The 17,155-nt window shown below is 36.8% G+C and overlaps 1 pseudogene; it reads left to right on the top strand.

Annotated features, from left to right (window-relative positions):
- The first annotated feature begins 9,812 nt into the window (after positions 1-9,812).
- LOC120162051 lies at positions 9,813-16,437 on the top strand (annotated as a pseudogene).
- The last annotated feature ends 718 nt before the right edge of the window (positions 16,438-17,155 follow it).

Here is a 17,155-nt window from a genome sequence, read left to right as displayed (position 1 = left end):
ATCCTTCTTAATTCCCCTTAGCTTATCCATTGAAGTTGGCTGATACCCCAAACCAAATCGATCTCTTTTAGTAACAGGGCCAATTGGATTCACCGATCCTTTTAACTGACTTCCTAACCCTTTCCCAACTTTTGCTTCTCTTCCAAGGGTCAGCTTGAGTCCTATTTTGGTATAATTTGACAGTCTAGGCTTTGGTATCTTCCTGCCTTCAGCCACAAATATAGCATTGAAAAACTCCAACGATCTAAAAGAACACTCGACCGCTTGATCATCCACTTCAATATACGGAGCAGTAGTAGAAATAGAAGCAATAATGTCCTCTTCAGCATGAATACATACCAACCTTCCATCAATCACAAATTTCAGTCTCTGGTGCAATATGGACGGAACTGCACCGGCCTGATGAATCCAAGGCCTTCCTAACAAATAGTTGTACGTAGGCATAATGTCCATTACGAGAAATTCAACTTCATAAGTTGCTGGACCAATAGTTAGAGGAACATCAATCTTGCCCAACACTTCTCTTTTATTCCGATCGAAAGCTCGAACCACACTTTGGCAGGTTCTCATAAGTGTACTATCTAATGGAAGCTTCTTTAGAGTCACTAAGGGCATTACATTCAAAGCCGAACCATTATCAACCAAAACCCGGGACAACACATGCCCTTTACACTTAACAATGATGTGCAAAGCCTTCTGACTACCAATCATCCCAGAGGGGATCTCATCCTCAGAAAAAGATAAAAATTATCAGCTTGTATATTGGAAACTATCCGGTCTAATTTTTAATGGGCAACTCTTTCGGAACAAAAGTCTGGTTCAAAACTTTTAACAGACATTTCTATGGGCCTCTGAACTCAAAAGTAATGATAAAACAGAAATACGGGCATCAACTTAAAAATTCCTTGCTTCACTCTTAGTTACAGGTTCATTGATAACATGCTTATCTTCTTCTATCTGCACATCAACCTTTTTCCCCTTATCAACCGCAACCTTCTTCTCAGACTCTTTAGGTGGATTAAGAGATAACACCTACCACTTCTGGTAAAATATCCCACCTCATCTACTTCCTCATTCTCTTTTGTTACATCTCCCATTGGCAATCATATCTCCAAGGCACTTGTTTATTATCCCGATATGGTAATGGAGATGAAGATGTAATAACCACTATTGGAGCTACCTTTTCAGGCAATCGATTCTTGGGAGTAATGATTAGGGGACAACTAGCATTGTAAACCCTTTAGATGATCATTCTGAAGCGCAAACTTCCTCTTCCTCTTCTTCAAATCTCTTTAAAGAACTCAATTTCTTTACTGTCCATCATGTCTTGTACCAAAGATAGGAAGTCAGGACATTGCTGAATACTGTGCCCTTCACTATTATGATACTGACATACCTCTCCACTGTTAAACTGTTCACCCATTAAACTGGGCTTCAATAATCCTACCTTAACCATTTTATTCCACGCCCAACTCATGGGTAATACCACCTCACTAACATTCCTTATAATTCTCTTTCTTTTCTCTTAGTAATTGCGTTAACTCTGCCCCTGCATGGTTTGGCAACGGATTCTGAGCTATATTCGGCTGCTCACTGTCACCAAAATTGATGACATTTCTCGTTCTCAAAGCTTGGACAACCTTCTTAAACGCAATACAATTCTCAATGGAATGCCCGGGATTCCCCGCATGGTACTCACACTGAGCACTAGCATCATACCATTTGGGAAAAGGATGTTGTATTGGTGTCACGTGATACGGTAAAACCATATGCCGATCATACAAAATCTGAAATAATTCCTTATAAGTCATCGGGATGGGGTCAAATTGAGGCATCTCTCTCCTCTGATCCCTTGCCCTTGTCTATTATCATTTTGTGTTAACGACCCTGCTTTTTGAGGTCGGGAAACAGTGATATTATTAGAATCATATTGCCTCACGTTACTGACTTCGTTTTCCTTTTTCCTCGTTGGTAGCCTCTTACTAGACTCTCCTCCCTCGAGCTTTCCACTCTTAACTGCCATTTCAATCATTTCTCCTGTTGTAACTACATCACAAAACTTCAATAAGGATTACCGATAAGATGCGAGAAAAAGGAGCCCTTAAGGTATTGACAAAAAGCATATTGTTTCCTCCTCTTCCAATGGTGGATGGACTTGCACCGCTACGTCTCTCCATCTTTGAGCATATGTCTAAAAATCTCGTTAGAATTCTTTTCCATTCCCTGCAACATCATCCTGTTAGGCCTAACATCTTTCACATGTTGTATTGCTCAAGAAAGGACTTGGTCAAGTCTTTCCGATTTAATATTAGCTCTACTCAGCGGTTATACCATTGAATTGCCGAGCCAGTTAAGCTTTCCTGAAAGCAGTGTATCAACAATTGATCGTCCCCTATGTATATGGTCATCTTTATACAGAACATTGTGATATGCGCAGAGGGACACCTGGTACCATCAAACTTCTTAAAGTCAGGAACCTTGAACTTTGGAGGCAAAACCAAATCCGAAACTAGACTTAATTCCTTTGCGTCGAATCCATAGACACTGTTATCTTCCTTAATGGCTATGACTTATCTTTCTAAATGTTTCATTTCTCTTCCAACGGATTGTTTTGGTCCTTCTTGGCTTCTTCATCAAGGTCCAGAACTTGATGATATTGATGTTCTTCCTGATACGAACCATATCCAGCTGTACGTTAACAAAAGCACCGACTGGATTAATGTGCACCTTCCTGACGTGAACCATGGGTCACTTGAACGTTCTGAGATTATTCTGGGGTGAACCCTGGAGGATAAAGTGGGTCCTCAGTTACAGCTCATGGCACAGGGCTTTTCCCATGTTCCGGATTTCTTCCTTCCAACATACTCGCAAACTTGACAAACATATCCTTTTGGGCATTCATCATATCTTCTTGCATTTTCTTAATATTATCTTGTAACTCCAACTGAGCCTTCTCAATTTGGGCAAGTTTGTCTCATAACTTTCTTCCTAGTTTGTAGGTATGCTTGGGATTTTCCAGTATTACTCTGTCACAGAGTTATTTTGTTATCGCTGATATTATTATGAATATGAAATATATATTATGAATGAATAAATGCGATGCAAAAATTTAAATGTATTAAAAAATGCATATGCAAAATACATGGTGTTGATCCTGGAACGACTCCTTAGAACAACTCTTTATATTAGAACAACTCTTTATATTAGAACGACGTTCAATTACAAAGTTGAAACATATCACAAATAAATCTGCACCATCTCTCTATTTGTTGTACATGTGCTAGCAACTCCACGATCTTCTGGTTTTCTTAGCCTCAGGATCCAGTTCTCCAGTCACATTAACAGCTTCCTCAGATAGAATGACCAAATATTGAGATATTCTCCGCGCGTGTCCTAAGTAACAAGCAATAAGGTCCTCTCTTTGCTTAACTCTCGCCTGAGCTTGCTCCCATCGAAAACTCCACTATATATCCCCTCATAAGGAACTATCGATAGCTCACTTGCTTGCCTCTGAAAATCTTGAACCATGGCTTCAAGCTCACTCACTTGTTTTTTCAAACTCTCAACTTCCCCACGGCTTGAGCTACCTTCCCTGTTTCGGTATTGTCATAATGCAGTCTCTAAACTTGAAATCTTCTCCTTCAACTTCTCGTTATAGGCTTGACTCTCTTGTAATGCTGCTCTAAAGAATAATTTTCTTTCAATAAAATCTTCACTTGGTGCCTGCTTTGCTTGAGCTCTTCTTGACTCTCTTCGGTTACTCTTTTGAGGCTCGCCACCTTTGCCTCAATTCGACAGACTTACTCGAGCTAGAACCGGTTTGAGCTTTTACCATTCGCTGATAAGTTGACCGAAGATCGTCAAATTCTAGCCGAAGTTGCTTCTCCACTTTTTCAATTCGATCTGAATGTCAATCTCCAATCCCTTTTGATACACTTCATCTTAAGCTTCTGCAAAGTCATTTTCCTTGTCTCCATTCTGCTTCGAAATCGCACTTAGCTAACTCTAATGGAGATGACACCACTCTCAATTGTTCTTCCACAGACTGAATATTTTCAGGATTCACCATCGGGATGTTGTCATTTACTCGACCGCTTCTCCACTGCTCGTACTCTTGAGATAACTCGAGATCAAGTGAACAGATTCACACGACGAGTTTCCTTCCAGGCCTCAGTAACCTCTTTAACTTTACCCTTATATGATCTCTTTTGAATGCAAAATCTGACCCTACCAAGTCCCATGTGGTTGGAATGAACTACCTTGACCCATACTTCTGGAAATTAGTAGCGGTGCATACCCAACAGAACCCATATACCTGGCAAAGGAACCCAATCTCGCTCTCCACATTGGTAAAGTATATCCGAAGAGACATTCCACGAAGCTCACCACAAAATATCACCATCTCTGATATCATTAAGATGACCATCCATTTTTCTTCGGTGAAACCCCAGACCATTCTTTAGAAAGAAAATCCTTCAAAGGCGAAAACTCATCTAGAAATACGAGTCTTGGTACCCTTTCAACAGTTTAAAATGACTTAGAATCCACACTATCAACAAAGGTGCACACCCTATAAAGTGTCCTTCTCCCTCGTCTACATGAACTCAAAGACCGGAACGTCTCAGCTAAAATGGCTGGAACAGGATCCACATGCTTGTCTAATCTTTCAAAGAGGTCAACGACTGATACGTCTACATATCCTAACACCTTTAAAAATAACGAGCCCATAAATCCCTAAAGCAAACAAGTCAAGCTTCTTTCTCTTATCAGGGTGATGATCAATTACTTCTTTCAAAGCAGCCCAAGAGATACACTCACTGTCTCCCTTCTTCTTAATGTTTCTAACTACCCAATCTTCACTCATTCCGGTCATCAATAGTAATTTCTTCTTAAATGAAGGAGTGACTGGCAGCTTGGTATATACTCTATCCATTTGGGACCTCGGACAACGGACAAAGCTTGATACTCCTCTATTGTTGGTGTCAGATCCACCATACCAAATGTAAAACAACTATAAGCCTGATTCCAGAACTGCGCCAATGCTCTAAACAGATTTCGGTCAATAAGAACATCCAGAAGATAAGGAATATCGCCGTACAACTGATAAAACATCTCCTTATCGGCTGCTTCCCATCTTCCCCATACCTCTTTTAGTCACTCAGATCATTCTGACGTATGTTGATGTGAGTGTAACCAAATAACTCTGACACATATCCAGGCATCACGCTGTCCCCATTGGTCATTGGGACTGTTCCGACCACCTTAGAACATTCGTATTATCCTCAACCTCTTTCTGAATCGTTCGTTCCATATTACTGGCCTTCTATATGGACATCGATCCCAAATCAACACCATGTAATGGACATTGCAATGCAAAACAGAAAAGAAATAAAGCAAAGACAACAAAAGATCAGTTAGTAAACATAAAGCAATTAAGTCGGATAATAATTTGTTCAAGAATCCTACCCACATGCTGGCTACCCAATCATGCTTTATCAGATCCTACCCAACATGATATCTACCCCCATGCTTTGTTATTCACAAAAAGAAATCCTACCCGCATGATATCTAATTCGCATGCTTGTTCGAGAAAAATAAACCTAACCGCATGATATCTAGTTCGCAAGCATTTATTCAAAAACGAAAATAAATGACTCAAAAAAGTTTTTCCTTGTGTACTCTCCTTACGGGATTCTTAAGGTTCGGGTTTGGTTCAACCTAAGTTCAGGCTCTATGTTCACTATATGCCGGGTTCAGTTCTAAAGTAATAGGTTCTCGAATTGTCCTTCTCGGTGCCCCCTTGGGCTGCCGAACCCTCAACCTGGCCCATCACAGGCTTTAGGGGATCGAGTTCAATTTCGAGGGAACACACCTCCTTATGTCCATACAGAGGTGATTACGATCACGAGGACCATAAGGCGTGAGCTCCAGGAGCGATCCACTATCCCATGCGGAGGTGAAAACCACACGAGGGCATAGTCTCTCACTCCTACTTAATTAGGATGGAGCGGGGTTTTAGCTCATGTCATGAAAATGCAACTGTGCAGTGTGTGAGGAAAAGCGAAAAAACACAATAAAAACACTAAAAAATTCCTAAATTCACACAATTAATCTGAAATCATTAGCAAACAAATTAGTACAACTATTTAATTGTTAATCGAATTAAATTAAAAAAAATCAAAATACAAACAAAACTTATTAAAAACCAAACAAGGGATCAAAAACCAAATTAAAATGAATTTATAATTTTCAATTGCAAAGACAATTAATTAATTGACTATCGGTCTGACTCTTTAAAAAAATCCCAAGCGGAGTCGCCAAGCTGTCGAAACGATTTTTCCTTAAAGGTGAGATTTTGAAAACCACATTAATTTTTAATTTACCTTTTCAATTGATTTAATTTAAAAACAATGCGATTTAAAAACCTTCGTTTCAAATTTTTTTTGGATTTCCTTTACGATCGAAAAAATACGGTTCAAAGAGTCGCCACCAATATTTGATTAGGGTGTGATTGGGCACCCAAAAATGTTTGTTATTTTAAATAAAAATTAATTTTAATTAAAACAACAAATTAAGGTCTGCATTACCAAAATCCGAGTTCGGGAGTCGGTTACATGTAGGGAAGGATTAGCACCCCCACAACGCCCTAAAACGGTACCTAGTCGATTAATTAATGTCCTTGCATTGAACTTTACAAATTCGAACTTAATTTGATTTTTGATCCCATAAAACAAAGATGTAAATTTAAAAACATTCAAAAGCACTCAAATAAATTAGATTAACATTACCGAGCATTTTAGAAAGATAAAATGTTCGATTATTTACAAATATCGAGACCAGATCTTAAAAGCTATAATAACCTTTTCTCGATAGATTTAAATAAACGAACACTTACTTTTCTTTCGTTCCCAAATTTTAGGTGAAGAATTGATTTTTAGGTTTCACTTTCGGGATACACTTTTATTTTAAAATTATTAAAAGCGGACCTCAAATGCGTTTGACAACCCACTTAAAACAATTTTAAATTAAAATGTATTACCCTTAATCCAATTATATTATGTCGAGTTATGCAAATGTTACTATGCGAATCATGCAGAAAAGAATGTCATGCCAAAATTAATTAAACAAAATTAAAATATCATACAACGTGACATACAAAAAATTATATACGTATTTAAAATTAAAAACTATAAACCATGCATATTAACGTATATGTACACATGACCTAAATATAAAACAAAATCATAACATGCTAAACAACAAATTTTAAAAAAGGTATGTATATACATATTAAAAATGACCAAATTTAAATAAATGTAAAAATCAAATCTATAAAATCAAAAATAATTCAATGACCTAAATATAAAAATGCGCATAAACTAAGATCACATACGTAATTTCTCCTATTTAGTTTAAGTTAAAATAAAATTCCAAATAACATAATAGTACCTACACATTCGGAAAAAAAATCAGAAAATTAAAATAAATAATAGATACTCTGTAAAATGCGTCTAAATTGAAAGGATCAAACAAATTTACCCCTAAAGTCATGGTGACTAAACCCTAATTTACCCAAAGATTTTAATATATTCTAAACCTAAGTTTAAACAAAAGCCAGCTGCTTCTCATCTCTCATATTCACGGCCGCAGCTCTCCCTTTAATCCTCTCCTTGACCGCCTCTCATCCCAAAGCTCTACACAATCGAGCCTAATGAAGTCTGCCACGTTCAAGATGATTCTCTCCTCTCCCTTCAACACATGCACGACCGAGGGAAAACCCAAAATCCTCCCACCTAAACTCTTCCAAGGCTTACGGACAAAACAAGATTCCTCACGCCAGACCAACTCGACAAGCCACCATATCTTGGTGGACACTCCTCACTCCGAACCAACACAAAATTCAACCTGGTAAGTTCCTAATCCTAACCCATACACAACTAAATATTTGATGCTCTTCTAACCCTTTTTATTCAAAACCCACGATTCAAAAAATTAACCATATGCAAGGTTTGCTGACCAACTATAAACATTTGAACACCGACTCCAGCGACATACAACTCAGGTAAATCTATAATCTCTCTCTATTTTCTATTTTGGTTTCGACAGAGGAAAAAAACAAAATAAGTGCATGAAAGATTTAAGAACAAAAATAAAAATAAAAATAAAACCTTTTGAAAATGCCTCTCATTTAACGCGTATCACTGGATTTTACCTCTGTTTTTGGATTGTTAATAGATATGATGTATTGCCTTCATTTTCTGTTGTTCTAATGCTTTGTATGGATTAAACCAAAAAAAAAGCCTTGTGTTTCTAAAAAAAATGCTCTCAAATCTGTTCTGTTTTAATCTCAGATTGGTTTCATAACTCTACCCCAGTCCATATCTCTATCAGTCAATCCCACCGAGACTACTGTCACATAATAAGGTAATCTCTGATTCCTCTCTCTTCTTATTTTTTAAATTTGAAAGAAAAGTAAAGAACCACATAACATTATGGATATTTCGTAAACAAAAAGGAAAATAACTTGCTTACAAATTGTTTGTATTGCTTTCGAAAAAGATGGGGAAGACCCCGATTACACTGCTTGATCTCTGAATCCCTGAACGTTGTTTACACAGCTTCCTCTTTTCTATTTGTTCTGGTGAAAAAAAATCTCCTATCTCCTCTCTCTCCCTTGTGTAATTTTTTTTAAAAACTCATCTCTCTCTCGTCTCTTCTGTTTTTGTGATCCTCTCCCCCTCTCTCTTTTGTTTCAGTAGTTAATTCCCCATAAAAAAATCAACTTTTTCAGTTTTTCATCAATTCCCTGAAAAATGGCATCCACGTTTTCTGTTTTTAAATCTTCCTATAACTGTTCATGTCTTGCAGACTTCACATGGACTGGACTGGAATTAACAGTACCGTTTTGGGCTGATTTGGGCTTCCATTGGTCCAAATTTGTATCGTGTACTGGATACGAAGCCTCCGATGCAGTTCCCGGACGAAATCGAGCTCTACAAAAAGTTAATAGGAAACAAAAACATGAAAAAGTAACCATAAAAATAGGAATTAATTCATGGTCATTTTAATTTATATAACATAAAACTAAAATTAGATTATTATTTAATATATTAATTTTAAGAGCCTATTCAATCGTAAGTAACTTTTAGACAATTAAAGAAATATAACATAGATTAAAGTTATTCGTAGAGAAAAAAAATTCTACCTCTCGTTTATCAAATGAGAAGCTATTTTCTCTCCACAAATGGCTTTAATCTATTGTCATGTGTTCTTATTTAATACATTAGTGGTGGATTTTATTCTTACAAGCACTTTTAGTCCACCATCATGTGTTTTAAACAAATAGTTAATGATACGTGTTAGTGAGCTAAAATTAGTTGTAAAGAATAAATAACAATATTTTGATTATTTTATAAGTAAAATATAAATATTTAAAATAAATGATATTCAGGTGGCAAATCCAAGTTGGAAAAGAAGAGTTTATGGACCAAATTGAATTAAAGAGCTTAATTCAGGAGGCAAAACGAGGTTTATCCCAAAAATAAGTAATATTCACGAGCTTCAAATAAAAAGCATAAGAATAAGAACAAAAATAAAAATCCCAACCACTTTTCAATTTACTACGCTCACACTCGCTCGCTACTCTCGACTCTCTTGTCTTCACTACTAATACATATATCAGATTTTCATTTTCTTTCCGTTTCTCAGCATTTTCTCACATTTTCATGTCTCGCTTTCAATGAAAGATCACCTCAACGGAACGCATCTATGAAAACGTGAATGAATAATACTCCTCTTCTCTGATCCAATCTTTTTCTCTTCTGTTTTCACTTTTCTGGAAATTTCCTGGTTGCTTTGATAAAATCATCTCACCAGAGCTTCTTTGGTTCCTTCTTTGATGGTTGCGTAAGTCTAAATTTTCACTGCTATTTCTTTTTGTTTAGTGATATCGCTACGATCCTCTTCATAGCCGAAAATGCAGACGGAGATTCTGATCATTCTTCCCTTTTTATTTCCTTTTCCCCATTTTTACTTCATTTTTGTAATATTCTTTGCTTCGATTGTAGATAAAAGGACGTTGACGCAGATTGACGTGAATGTAAAGAACTTCCGGCTAGATTTGATCGGGTTTTTTTAGTGTCTCCTCGGTAATATTTTGTAATTTTTCCCTTTTTACCAATTTAAGTAATGTTTTCTCTTTTTCCCCCGCTAAAGTAACCATTAATCGGTTTATTTAAGTCGCTTAAACTAGCTTAATAAATTCTAACTCCACCTGATCTCTGCTGAAATAAGTTTGTTTTTAGCAGGAAGGCTTCCAAACACAATTTTGTTTGTTTATTCATTTATTTATTTATTTTTCACTGTAGATGTCAGTTTTACATTTAAGTCTCTTTGCATACGTATAAATTTGGAGTTTTCCTTTAACAAATACAATAATTGCTGTAAAAATTAGCTATAATAAAAGAAGAAGAAGACTCACCAAACTTCACTTTGAAGTACTAATTCTAGTGAGCAGCAAATCTTGCAACAGCGGAAGATTTGAAGTGATGGACCTGGGGTGTGCTGTTCTGGTGCTGGTAAAGCTAGCGGGGCTTTTGGTTACTGGGAAAGCAGAGATTTACATAGTCACAGTAGAAGGAGAGCCCATCATTAGCTATAAAGGGGGTGAAAATGGGTTTCAAGCGACGGCTGTGGAGTCTGATGAGAAGCTTGACACTAAGAGGTAACTAGTGTTTGCTTTTTCTTTTAAAATGATAGAAGAGAAGAAAATGTTAATGCGAAGTTCTGTTTTGCTTCGCTACAAAAATTGAGGGAGAGTTTCTGTGAGGCCCTAGAACTAAATTAGTGATCCAAGGTTCAAATCCAGTTTCATGCTATTGCTACCTGATATTATTGAGTGATCCTCGAGAAGAAATTTTTTCTAATTCTACGCTTGCCGGTGTTCTGCTACCTGATCTAATTGTTCTGCTATTTGTGTTAACAATAAGATGGTTCCTTTCACTGTTTCAAAACGTCTATTGGTCCATTGATATTTCCTTTATTACTTCTTCTCGTCCTCATGTAGATGGACACACACAACGCACACACAATCAATCTCTCAGTTGATTGAAATATACCACAAATTTTGCTCCACTTATAATCCCTGTTTTTTCTTTGGTGATGTTTCAGTGAATTGGTTACATCCTACGCTAGTCATCTTGAAAAGAAACATGATATGCTTCTCGGTATGCTATTTGAGCGTGGAAGCTATCAGAAACTCTACAGTTATAAACACCTGATAAATGGCTTTTCAGTTTACCTTTCCCCTGAACAGGTGAAACTCTCAAATGCTACACATGTTGTGATTTTGTTTTGGAAATGTTCTTTTACCAGAATGGGTACCTATTATTTTTTCTCTGAAACCGTCTCTTTTGTTCTCATTCCTTACACTGTGCCCAATATGTTAGTAGGCAGAGACCCTGAGACGTGCTCCTGGTGTAAAATCTGTGGAGAGAGATTGGAAAGTGAGGAAACTTACAACACATACCCCACAATTTCTGGGGCTCCCAACTAGTGTATGGCCAACTGGAGGTGGCTTTGACAGGGCAGGAGAGGACATTGTAATAGGATTTATAGACTCAGGAATTTATCCACATCATCCAAGCTTTGCAGCCTATCATACTGACCCATATGGGCCTGTTCCGAAGTACAAAGGAAAATGCGAAATTGATCCTGACACCAAGAGAGACTTCTGTAATGGGAAGATCATTGGAGCCCAACATTTTGCTGAAGCTGCAAAAGCAGCAGGAGCCTTTAATCCTGCTATTGATTTTGCATCCCCCATGGATGGTGACGGACATGGAAGGTTAGTTGCCATAATATCCCGCAGTCAAGATTTAGATGAGAAACCCTATGCCACCTTATCTGAAACAAATATGCTTTTGAGAGAGGTTTAGCTTATCTCATCATTACATCAAATGAAGGAAAGTCTTGATGTTAATATGTGTAAACAGAAGACATTGTGGCTACTGACACTCACATAAAGAATTCAACAATGTGGAAGTTAATCATAAAGTTGCATCTTTTGTTTTCTTTTGAGGTACCTTTAGATCTTAACAGGGTTGGCTGGAGTCCACTAATAACATTTTGCACAAAGGTTCTAATGTTCTGCCTCATGTTTATAGGCTACAGCACCTTTCTTGGGAAATGGTTATCACAAGATTTAGGTAAAAATAAGTAATCATTCTTGCATATGTTATCCCTATGCCGTGAAATGCAGTTGCAGTTCGCTTCTAGTATATAGGCATCCAGATCTCTTCTTGAGTCATCCAATGGGAGTATAATTCCAATTCCTGAAGGGCGCCTTTGTGTTTGTGATTCTATTTCTGATTTGCAGACAGTAGGTTTAAAATGAACTTAATGGCTGCCTGCATAAAATGAATAAGATGTATGATGTGTGGTATTCACAAGATTATGATGGTGATCTGTTACTTGGATTTGGGTGTGTCAGATACGGGTATATGTTAACACAAATTGCTCAATTTTCTCTAAGCTTTTCAATACATTTGAAGTATCATTCCTTTTTTCCCGTGTGCAAATACACGTCACTATAAGTGTTGGATATGTGTACTAGGTAAATGACAGAATTTTTTTCCATTTAAATGCAAGCATTAAAAAGTTAATATATGCATAGTTATATGTTTAAGACACGTCTTGGAAAGAGGGTGTTAAAGTTATATCGCATTAAGCTGTAAATAAATGTCCAGTGAAAGGGAGCAAAAGGTAAGTATCTCTGGGCAAATCTAAGCAGTTTTACTGTAGGTAAAACTTAGCTTTTGGTATAAAGGCTTCTACATAAACTTTCTGTTGTTAAGTGGATTTTTTGTGTCTATTTTTTCTATTAATCCATTGCTCATCTTTGTTATATTTACTGGATGGCAGTCACACTGCAGCTATTGCAGCTGGGAATAATGGCATTCCCGTGAGAATGGGTGGCCATGAATTTGGAAAGGCAAGTGGAATGGCTCCTCGTGCCAGGTATAGATTACTCATATCTTCCTAGGTCATTTTACAATTAAAATTTGTTTTCTTCTTTGATATAAGGTTATTTTTTTTCTTTTGGTTTCAGGATTGCTGTCTACAAGGCACTATACAGGCTGTTTGGAGGATTTGTAGCAGATGTGGTAGCTGCAATTGATCAGGTATGCTACATTTAGCCTTTTACCTGATCTCTTCCTGTGGTAACTCCATCTGAGATATAAAACAGGCATTATTTATAGAGAAAAATTTTCCTTATAAATCTATCATTTGGGACCATAAGGATCTTCCTTTTGCATAGTGCCTGATAAGTGTCTGTTGTTCCTAATGGTTGAGCCTCTAGTTTTTGCTGGGATATTAAAGAACACTTCTTTAATGATTATTTTTGACTTGGAGATTCTCATGACTGACATACAAAAACCTGAAGATATGTCTTTTTTGTGATCCTAAGTTTTGAGAACATGAAAAAATAAAATCATGTTTGTGATAGGCTTGAAAAGAAAAATGAAAAGCTGTACTACTTTCTATCAGGTGAAGCTAAAAGATGCAAATTTATCAATCAGTTCTATAATCTTTTATTTATTGTAGAAAACTTGTGATTTGACAACTATTATGAACAGGCTGTTCATGATGGTGTTGATATTCTTAGTCTCTCAGTGGGACCAAATGGTCCTCCAGCAACCACAAAGACCACTTTTTTAAATCCCTTTGATGCTACACTTCTTGGAGCCGTCAAAGCTGGTGTCTTTGTTGCACAGGCAGCTGGAAATGGAGGTCCTTCACCTAAAACTTTGGTTTCTTATAGCCCTTGGATAACATCTGTTGCAGCTGCAATCGATGATCGTAGATACAAAAACCATCTGACCATGGGAAATGGAAAATTTTTAGCTGGAATTGGATTGTCCCGTAAGTTACATCAACTTTGACTGTTTATTTGTTCTGATTAGGCAGCCTATAGGAAGACATTCAGACAGTATAAAGATGTTATTTAATCTAAGGAATAATGTTTTTTAAGAACAACAAATGATGAACAGTTTGAAATCTACATATGAGATGCATGTTCCGTTAATTTATCGAAAAGGTATTCAAGCAACTTAGACATTCGTTTTTCAATAATGGTTTGGTTTAGTTGATGGTCTTCTGCATTTGTGACAAATTTGTGAATATGATAGGTCATTAATAGTAAAAGTTTTCTGCTTGAATCCTCACTTTGGTTATCACTGAGCTTTTAAGATTGTAGTTTTCATTTTGGTCTAGTGTTGTGCAATAAAATTTTCAAGGGCACAAGTTTTAGTTCAAAATTCAGATTAAACAATCAGAATTGATAACTTTATTAAAATAAACTTGTATTCTACTAGAATTGTTTTGCTTCATGCTTGAAATTAGGTTAAAAAATAAAGGTATGGAAATTTCATCTCATAGGATTGACATTTTCTTTCACTAAGCGATTGATATTTTGTCTCAGAACCACTTGCCAATCTGTTATCCTTTTGTTTCTTTGGAAAAATCTCTCTGTTCTTAAAAGCTAGAGTGTATAACTTAGGCATCGTGCAGCTTCCACTCACCTGAACCAAACTTACACCATGGTTGCTGCTAATGACGTGCTACTGGATTCGTCAGTGAAATATAGCCCTTCTGACTGCCAAAGGCCAGAGGTGTTAAACAAGAAATTGGTCGAGGGAAACATTCTTCTTTGTGGCTATTCCTTCAACTTTGTTGTTGGTTCTGCATCAATTAAGAAAGTCTCTGAAACAGCCAAGGCTCTTGGTGCAGTTGGTTTTGTTCTTGCAGTGGAAAATGTTTCTCCTGGAACAAAGTTTGATCCTGTTCCTCTTGGCATTCCTGGAATCCTTATCACCGATGTCTCGAACTCAATGGTAATTATCCTTGTTCCTCTTTTTTCTTTTCCCTGCTTTTTTTTATTGTAATATGATTAAGTGAAGATGATTCTTTTCCATAATCTCACGGCCATAATCTGCAGCATGCTGTCACTGCTTGATAAATTATAGTCAGCCTTTCTAACATGACAAGCAAGTATTATTTGTCTCTTTGATTCACTTCTGTAGGATCTCGTCGACTACTATAATGTGTTTCTACCCCAAGAGACTGGACTGGACGGGTTAAGAGCTTCAAAGCTATTGGTAGAATTGGGGATGGTTTGATGCCAATTCTCCATAAATCCGCACCACAGGTCGCACTATTTTCTTCTCGGGGGCCTAACATAAAAGATTTCAGCCTTCACGATGCAGATCTTCTCAAGCCTGACATTTTAGCACCTGGTGCTCTAATTTGGGCTGCTTGGTCTCCGAATGGAACTGATGAACCTAATTATGTCGGTAAAGATTTGCTCAGTTTTTATATTTGTTTCTCTTCTTCTCAGCCATCAATTTGGAAATGCTGGAAGGAAAAGAAACGACATTATGCTTCTTCTTGTAGAGGAACTTTTCAGATCTTAATCAAATAATTTTCTTTGAACAGGAGAAGAATTTGCTATGATATCTGGAACGAGTATGGCCACACCACATATTGCAGGGATAGCTGCTCTTTTGAAACAGAAACACCCTGATTGGAGTCCTGCTGCTATAAAATCAGCCTTGATGACAACATCAACAAAGGTTGACAGAGCAGGAAGGCCTCTTCAAGCACAACAGAATTCTAAAACCGATGCCATGAAACTCGTCACAGCCACTCCTTTCGATTATGGGAGTGGTCACGTTGATCCAAGAGCTGCTTTGGATCCTGGACTCATCTTTGATGCAGGTATTCTTGCTTTTGCTTTGTAATTGTATCTTGTCATTTTTGGTCACTCGGGTCAAAGTTCCTCTGCCTTGTGTAGGTCATAAAGATTATATGGGATTCTTGTGCACAACACCCGGTATCGATATTCATGAGATAAAGCATTACACAAACTCTCCCTGCAATGATACCATAGGCCACCCCTCAAATCTCAACACCCCATCAATTGCAATCTCTCACCTGGTGGGAACTCAAACAGTCACTCGTACCATCACAAACGTTGCAGACGAAGAAACGTACACTATCACATCGAGAATGCACCCGTCCATTGCCATTGAAACCAACCCTTCAGCAATGACTCTAAAGCCAGGTGCATCCGGGAAGTTTTCTGTAACTCTTACTGCTCGATCCATCACTGGAACTTACAGGTTTGGAGAGATTACCATGAAGGGCAGCAGAGGGCACAAGGTATCCATCCCAGTCGTCGCTATGGGACACCGGCGATAAGCTTGGATTGGCAAGAAGAATTAAGGTTTATGGTTTGTATTATTATTTTTTGTAATTTGTGGTAATAATATATGAGATTAGATATAATCGTCTGAAATATATAAACTATATGAAATAGTTGTAAAGGTAATGTTGTGATTGGAGAAGACTCCTAGTTTTTGCTCATTTCTTGGCCAAGTTTGATGGTACTTTCGATTCCGTTACCTTAGAGAGGAGCTGCTTTTGTGCTATAAGCTTAACTACCCTCGGATGAACATTGTATTGGCTAGTCATTACCGGTTTTGTGGGTAAAACAGTAAATATTGAAAAAGAAAATCAAACATATTTTTTATAACTTCAATTTTTATCTAGTATAATTTTGAAAAAGAAATATTGGATCGGATAATATGTATATAGTAAATAAATTATTTTTTCAAATTATCAAAATCTATATAAAATGAATTATTAAAAAATATATATTACTTTATGTCACACCCCAATTGGTGGGGTTAGTTTTAATTGAATATGTGGTTTAAAGGATGTTAGAATTCACGTGAATTCTATTCATCTATTATTGTTGTGAACTTTATTAGTTAATTCAAAAAATATTTGGAACCACTCATTGATAAGATATGTTGGTGCAAAGTCATATTTGAAATAGACAAATCTTATAACAAAGAAAAATGTTCCATCTCCTCTTTCTTTAGTCGTTCCAATGCTTGCATATCATCCACTACCAGTATTCACCATGAAGAAAACTATTTTATTATTGGAGGTTCGCCAAGTGTCCTAAACTCAGTCAAGATAAATAAAGATTTTTACTTTCGTTTTTGGAACTTTCTGAAAACAATTTTAATCTGTTTTTTTTATTGAATTTGAGGGAAAATTTTGAAGTTAAAGATTTCTTATTTCAGAG

The sequence above is a fragment of the Hibiscus syriacus genome, unplaced genomic scaffold (genome assembly GCF_006381635.1).
Source record: "Hibiscus syriacus cultivar Baekdansim isolate YM2019G1 unplaced genomic scaffold, ASM638163v2 tig00002880_pilon, whole genome shotgun sequence".
In the NCBI taxonomy this organism is placed as follows: domain Eukaryota; kingdom Viridiplantae; phylum Streptophyta; class Magnoliopsida; order Malvales; family Malvaceae; genus Hibiscus; species Hibiscus syriacus.
Note: the sequence above shows the minus strand (reverse complement) of the source record. Positions and strands in the feature narration are given on the sequence as shown.